Here is an 8,755-nt window from a genome sequence, read left to right on the forward strand (position 1 = left end):
TAATAGATATAGGTAAGAAATATAGACATAATAGATACAATCGATATAGATAGAAGATATAGACATAATAGATACAATAGATATACGTATAAAATATAGACATAATAGATATAGATATAGGTATAAAATATAGATAAAATAGATATACGTGTAAAATATAGATATAATAGATATGATAGATATAGGTATAAAATATAGATGTAATAAATATAAGTATCAAATATAGATGTAATAGGTATAATAGATAAAGGTATAAAATATAGATAAAATGGATATATTTAAAAAATATAAATATAACAGATACAATAGATATAGGTATAAAAGATAGATAAAATAGTTATATTTATAAAATATAGACAAAATAGGTATAATAGATATAGGTATATAATATAGACATAATAGGTATAATATATAAAGGTATAAAATATAGACATAATAGATATTATATATATGGGAATAAAATATAGATATACTACATATAGGTATAAAATATAGATAAAATTGATGTAGGTATAAAATATAGACATAATAGATACAACAGATACAGGTATAAAACACAGATATAATTGATATAGGTACAAAATATAGATAAAATTGATATAATTGATATACGTATAAAATATAGTTATAATAAATATACTTATAAGATATAGATTTAATTGATATAATAGATACAGGAAAAAATATAGATATAATAGATATAATTATAAAAAATAAATATAATAGATATAATAGATACAGGTAGTAAATACACATACAATAGATATAAGTATAAAATATAGTTATAATAGATATAGCTGTAAAATATAGATATAATAGTATTAATAGATATAGGTATAAAGTATAAATAAAATAGATATAGGTATAAAATATAGACATAACATATATAATAGATATACGTATAAAATACAGACATAATAGATATAGGTATAAAATGTAGACATTGTAGATATAATATAGGTATAATATATAGACATAATAGATATAATAGATACAGGTATAAAACATTGATATAATAGATATAATAGATATAAGTATAAAATATAGACATAATAGATTTAATAGATATAGGTATAAAACATTGATATAATAGATATAATAGATATAGGTATAAAATACAGACATAGTAGATGTAATAGATATTGGCATAAAATATAGACATAATAGATATAATAGATATAGATATAATATATAGACATAATAGATATAAAAGATATAGGTATTAAATATGGACGTAATAGATATAATAGATATAGGTTTAAAATATAGACATAATCGATATAATAGATATAGGTATAAAATATACACATAATAGATATAATAGATGTATGTATAAGATATAGACATAAGCTTGTTCTCCGAGAAAACACCAAATGGCGGATGACGCCGGTGCAGCGGGGTGGTCCGGAGGCCCTGGTGGCCCTGGGATGGGGATCCGCGGTGTCTTCCGCGGAGGTTTCGGCAGTGGCATCCGGGGCCGGGGTCGCGGCCGTGGACGAGGTCGGGGCCGAGGCCGCGGAGCTCGCGGAGGCAAGGCCGAGGATGAGGAGTGGATGCCCGTCATCAAGCTGGGACGCTTGGTCAAGAACATGAAGATCAAGTCCCTGGAGGAGATCTACCTCTTCTCTCTGCCCATTAAGGAATCTGAGATCATTGACTTTTTCTTGGGGGCCTCTCTCAAAGATGAGGTTTTGAAGATTATGCCGGTGCAGAAGCAGACCCGTGCTGGTCAGCGCACCAGGTTCAAGGCGTTTGTTGCTATCGGGGACTACAATGGCCACGTCGGCCTGGGTGTTAAGTGCTCCAAGGAGGTGGCCACCGCCATCCGTGGGGCCATCATCCTGGCCAAACTCTCCATTGTCCCGGTGCGCAGAGGCTACTGGGGGAACAAGATCGGCAAGCCCCACACCGTCCCTTGCAAGGTGACAGGCCGCTGTGGCTCTGTGCTGGTGCGCCTCATCCCTGCACCCAGGGGTACTGGCATCGTCTCAGCGCCTGTGCCCAAGAAGCTGCTCATGATGGCTGCTATTGATGACTGCTACACCTCAGCCCGGGGCTGCACTGCCACCCTGGGCAACTTCTCCAAGGCCACCTTTGATGCCATCTCTAAGACCTACAGCTACCTGACCCCTGACCTGTGGAAGGAGACTGTGTTTACCAAGTCTACCTATCAGGAATTCACTGACCACCTTGTCAAGACCCACACCAGAGTCTCCGTGCAGCGGACCCAGGCTCCAGCTGTGGCTACAACATAGGCTTTTTATACAAGAAAAATAAAGTGAATTAAGCCTGTTAAAAAAAAAAAAGATATAGAAATAATAGATACAACAGATATAGGTATAAAATATAGACAGATACAACAGATATAGATATAAAATGAAGACATAATAGATATAGGTATAAAATATAGACATATTAGATATAATAATTATAGGTATAAAATATAGACATAATAGATATAATAGATATAGGTATAAAATATAGACATAATAGATATAGATATACAATATAGACAAAATAGATTTAATCGATATAGGTATAAAATATAGACATAATAGATATAATAGATAGAGGTATAAAATATAGACATAATAGATATCGGTATAAAATATAGATATAATAGATTTAATACATATAGTTATAAAATATAGACATAATAGATATAATAGATATAGGTATAAAATATAGACATAATAGATATCGGCATAAAATATAGACATAATAGATTTAATAGATATAGTCATAAAACATAGACATAATGGATATAATAGATATAGGTATAAAACATAGACATAATAGATATAATATACGTATAAAATATAGACATAATAGATATAGGTATTAAATACAGACATAATAGAAATAAGTATAAAATACAGACATAATAGATATTATAGATATAGTTATCAAATATAGACATAATAATTATAAAAGATATAGGTAAAAAATATTGACATAATAGATATAGGTACAAAGTATAGACATAATGGTTATAATAGATACAGGTACGAAATATAGACATAATAGATATAGGTATAATATTTAGACATAATAGATATAGGTATAAAATACAGACATAATAGACATAATAGATATAGGTGTAAAATATAGACATAGTAGATATAATACACATACGTATAAAATATAGACAAAATGGATATAAGAGATATAGGTATAAAATATAGACATAATAGATATTATAGATGAAGATATAAAATATAGACATAATAGATATAGGTATAAAGTACAGACACAATAAATATAATATATAGACATAAGAGGTATAATAGATATAGGTATAAAATATAGACATAATAGATATAATACATAAAGGTATAAAATATAGATATAATAGATATAGGTACACAATATACATATAATAGATATAATAGATATACGTATAAAATATAGATATAATTGATATAATGATAAAATATAAATCTAATAGATATAATAGATATAGGTATACAATATAGACATAATAGATACAGGTATGAAATATAGACATAATAGATATAATAGATATAGGTAAAAAATATAGACGTAATAGATATAGGTATGAAATATAGACATAATAGATATAATAGATATAGGAATAAATTATAGACATAATAGATATAATATATATAGGTATAAAATATATACATAATAAATTTAATAGATATATGCATAAAATATAGTCACCGTATATATAATAGATATAGGTATAAAATATAGACATAATAGTTATAGGTATAAAATATAGACATAATAGATATAATAGATATAGGTATAAAATATACACATAATAGATACAGATAGATATAGGTATAAAATAAAGACATAATAGACATAATAGATATAGGTATAAAGTATAGACATAATAGATATAGTGGATATAGGTATAAAATATAGACATAAAAGATATAATAGATATAGGTATTAAATATAGACATAATAGATATAGGTATAAAATATAGACATAACTGATATAGGTATAAAATATAGACATAGACTCGGAAAGGGGAACATCACTCACTGGGGCCTATCATGGGGAGGGGGGAGAGGAGAGGAGGGACTGAGTGCATTGGGGAGTTATACATGATATAAATGATGAATTGATGGGTGCTGTCGAGTTGATGGGTGCAGCACACCAACATGGCATAAGTATACATAAGTAACAAACCTGCACGTTATGCACATGTACACTAGAACTTAAGTATAATAAAAAAAAAAGAAAGAAAAATAAAATAAAATCAGAATTCAAAAAAAAAATAAAATAAAATAAATAAAATATAGACATAATAGATATAGGTATAAAATATAGACATAATAGATATAGGTATAAAATATAGACATAATAGATATAATAGAAATAGGTATAAAATATAGACATAATAGATACAGGTATAAAATATAGACATAATAGTTACAATAGATGTACGTATGAAATATAGACATAATTGATATAATAGATATAGGTATAAATTATAGACATAATAGGTATAATTGATATAGGTATAAAATATAGACCTAATAGATATAATAGATACTGGTATAAAATATAGATATAATAGATATAGGTATAATATATAGACATAATAGATATAATAGATATAGTTATAAAATATAGACATAATAGATATAGGTACAATATTTAGACATAATAGATACAATAGATGTAGGTATAAAATATAGACATAATAGATATAATAGATATAGGTATAAAACATAAACCTAATAGATTTAATAGATATAGGTATAAAATATAGACATAATACATATAGGTATAAAATATAGACATTATAGATATAATAGGCATAAAATATAGATATAATAGATTAAATAGATGTTCGTATACAAAATAGATATAATAGATATAGGTATAAAATATAGACATAATAGATATTGGTAAAAAATATACACTTAAAGATATAATAAATATACGAATATAATATACACAGAATAGATATAATAGATATAGGTGTAAAATATAGACATAATAGATATAGATATAAAATATGGACATAATATATATAATGGATATAGATATAAAATATAGACATTATATATAGCTATAAAATATAGACATAATAGTTATAATAGATATAGATATAAAATATAACCATAATAGATATAGGTATAAAATAGACACATAATAGATATACTAGATAACGTTATAAAATATAGACGTAATAGATATTATAGATATAGGTATAAGATATAAACATAATATATAATAGATATGGGCATAAAATATTGACATAATAGATATAATATATATAGGTATGAAATACAGACATAATAGATATAATAGATATAGGTATAAAATATAGACATAATAGATGTGATATATATAGGTATAAAATACAGACATAATAGATATGATAGATATAGGTATAAAATAAAGACATAATAGATATAAGAGATATAGGTATAAAATATAGACAATAGATATAATAGATATAGGTATAAAACATAGACATAATAGATAAAATAGATAGAGGTATAAAATATAGATATAATAGATATAATAGATAGACATAATAGATATAATAGATATAGGTATAAAATATAGATTTAATAGATATAATGGATATGGGTATCAAATATTCATATAATAGATATAGGTATAAAATATAGATATAGTGTATATCATAGATATAGATATGAAATGTAGACAAAATAGATATAACAGATATAGGTATAAAATACAGACATAATAGATATAATAGATAAAGATATAAAATATAGACATAATAGATATAATAGATATTGGAATAAAAAATAGGCATAATAGATATAGGTATAAAATATAGACATAATAGATATAATAGATATAGGTATAAAATACAGACATAGGAGTTATAATAGATATAGGTATAAAATATAGACATAGATATAATAGATATAGGTATAAAATATAGACATAATAGATATAGGTATAAAATATAAACATAATAGATATAATAGGTTTAGTTTTAAAATATAGAAATAATAGATATAATAGATATAGGTATAAAATATAGACATAATAGATATAATAGATACAGGTATAAAATATAGATATAATAGATATAAGTTTAAATATAGATATAATAGATATAATAGATATACGTATAAGCAATAGATATAATAGATACAGGTATAAAATATAGACAATAGATATAATAGATATAGGAATAAAATATAGATATAATAGATATAATTAGAAAAAGTATAAATATAATAAATATTATTGATATAGGTAAAAAGCATAGATATAATGTATACAGGTATAAAATATGGTTATAATAGATATAGGTATAAAATATAGATATAATAGATATAATAGGTATAGGTATAAAATATAGACATAATAGCTATAACAGATAGAGTTATAAAATATAGACATTATTGTTTTAATAGATATAGGTATAAAATATAGACAAAATAGATGTAATAGACATAGGTACAAAATATAGACATAATAGACATAATAGATATCGGTATACAATATAGACATAAAAGATATAATAGATAGGGGTATAAAATATAGATATATTAGATATAGGTATAAAATATCGATATAATAGACATAGTAGATATAGGTATAAAATATAGATATAGTATATATAATTATAAAATATAAACATAATAGATATAATAGATATAGGTATAAAATATAGATATTATTGATATAATTATAAATTATAAATATAATAGATATAATAGATAAAGGTATAAAATATCGATATAATAGATATCGGTATAAAAGATAGAAGAGATATGGGTATAAAATATAGACATAATGGATATAATAGTTATAGGTATCAAATATAGACATAATAGATATAATAGATATAGGTATACAATAGAGACATAATAGATATAATAGATACAGGTACAAAATATAGACATAATAGATATAGGCATAAAATATAGATATAATAGATATAATAGAGGTATAAAATATACACATAATAGATATAATAGATATAGTTATAAAATATAGACATAATAGATATAATAGATATAGGTATACAATATAGACATAATAGACATAATAGATATAGGTACAAAACATAGACATAATGGATAAAATAGATATAGGTAAACAACATAGATATAATAGATATAATAGATATAGGTATAAAATATAGACATAATAGATATAATAGATAGAGGTATAAATATAGACATAATAGATATAATAGATATAGGTATATATATACACATAATAGATATAATAGATATAGGTATAAAATATAGACATAATAGATATAATAGGTACAGGTATAAAATATAGATATAGTAGATATAAGTATAAAATATACATATAATTGCTATAATAGATATACGTATAAAAAATAGATATAATAGATACACGTATAAAATATAGACAATAGATATAAGAGATATAGGTACAAAATATAGATATAATAGATATAACTATAGAAAATATAAGTATAATAGGTATAATTGATGTACCTTAAAAACATAGATATAATGTATTTAGGTATAACATATGGTTATAATATAGGTATAAAATATGGATATAATAGATATAATAGATATATGTACAAAATATAATTATAATTGATATAGTCATAAAATATAGACATAATAGATATAATAGATATAGGTATGAAATATAGATATGATAGACGTAATTATGAAATATAAATCTAATAGATATAATAGATATAGGTATTAAATATAGATTTAAGAAATATAGGTATAAAATATAGTTATAATAGATATAGGTATAAAATATAGATATAATAGATAGAGGTTTAAATATAGACATAATAGATATAGTTATAAAATACAGACATAATAGATATAATAGATATAGGTATACAATATAGACATAATAGACATAATAGATATAGGTACAAAATATAGACATAATAGATATAATAGATACACGTAAATAATATAGATATAATAGATAAACTAGATACAGGTATCAAATATAGATATAATAGATATAATCCATATAGGTATAAAATATAGACATAATAGATATAATAGATATAGGTATAAAATATAAACATAATAGATACAATAGATATAGGTATAAAATATAGACATAATAGATATAATAGATACAGGTATAAAATATAGAAATAATATATATAAGTATAAAATGTAGATATAATTTATATAATAGATATACGTATAAAAAATAGATATAATAGATACAGGTATAAAATATAGACAATGGATATAATAGATATAGATATGAAATATAGATATAATAGATATAATTATAAAAAATATAAATATAATAGGTATAATTGATATAGGTAAAAAACATAGATATAATGTATATGGGTATAATATATGGTTATAATAGATATAGGTATGAAATATAGATATAATAGATATAGGTATAAAATATAGACATAATAGATTTAATAGATATAGGTATAAAATATAGACATAATAGATATAGGTATAAAATATAGATATATTAGATATAATAGTTATAGGTATAAAATATAGACATAATAGATATAATAGATATAGGTATTAAATAAAAACACAATAGATATAATTCATATTGGTATAAAATATAGAAATAATCGATATAGGTATAAAATATAGACATAAGAATTATAATAGATATAGGTATAAAATATAGACATTATAGATATAATCGATACTGGTGTAAAATATAGACATAAGAGATATAGGTATAAAATATAAACATAATAGATATAATAGATATAGGTAAAAAATATAGACTTAAGAGATATAATAGATATAGGTATAAAATATAGACATAACA

General features: G+C 22.9%; 1 pseudogene; it reads left to right on the forward strand.

The window, feature by feature from the left end:
* The first annotated feature begins 1,362 nt into the window (after window positions 1–1,362).
* On the forward strand, window positions 1,363–2,255 carry LOC115895841 (annotated as a pseudogene).
* The last annotated feature ends 6,500 nt before the right edge of the window (window positions 2,256–8,755 follow it).

The sequence above is a fragment of the Rhinopithecus roxellana genome, unplaced genomic scaffold, assembly GCF_007565055.1.
Source record: "Rhinopithecus roxellana isolate Shanxi Qingling unplaced genomic scaffold, ASM756505v1 contig3040, whole genome shotgun sequence".
NCBI lineage: Eukaryota > Metazoa > Chordata > Mammalia > Primates > Cercopithecidae > Rhinopithecus > Rhinopithecus roxellana.